Consider the following 303-nt stretch of genomic DNA (forward strand, 5'->3'; position numbering starts at 1 on the left):
GGAGGAAAAGAATGAAGAAGGAATGAAAATATTTTTAAAAAAAGAGAAAAAAAATGGTTGAGTGGGTGAGGAAAAAAGAAAAAGTGGGAAAATAAGGAAGGAAAAGGAAAAGGTATGATTTAATTGAAGAATAAAAAAAAAGAAGTAAGAAAAGTGGGGAAATTGTGCGTTGTGTTTTTTTTTGTGTAATTGGATTTGCGCGTATTTGTATCTGTACGTGTGGTGATTCTGATTGTGATTGTGGTGTTATACCGCATGAATGGAGGAAACTTTCCTCTTTTTTGTTTTGTTTTGTTTTTTTTT

This window comes from Trypanosoma equiperdum (genome assembly GCF_001457755.1).
Source record: "Trypanosoma equiperdum strain OVI genome assembly, contig: ctg_266, whole genome shotgun sequence".
Classification (NCBI taxonomy): domain Eukaryota; phylum Euglenozoa; class Kinetoplastea; order Trypanosomatida; family Trypanosomatidae; genus Trypanosoma; species Trypanosoma equiperdum.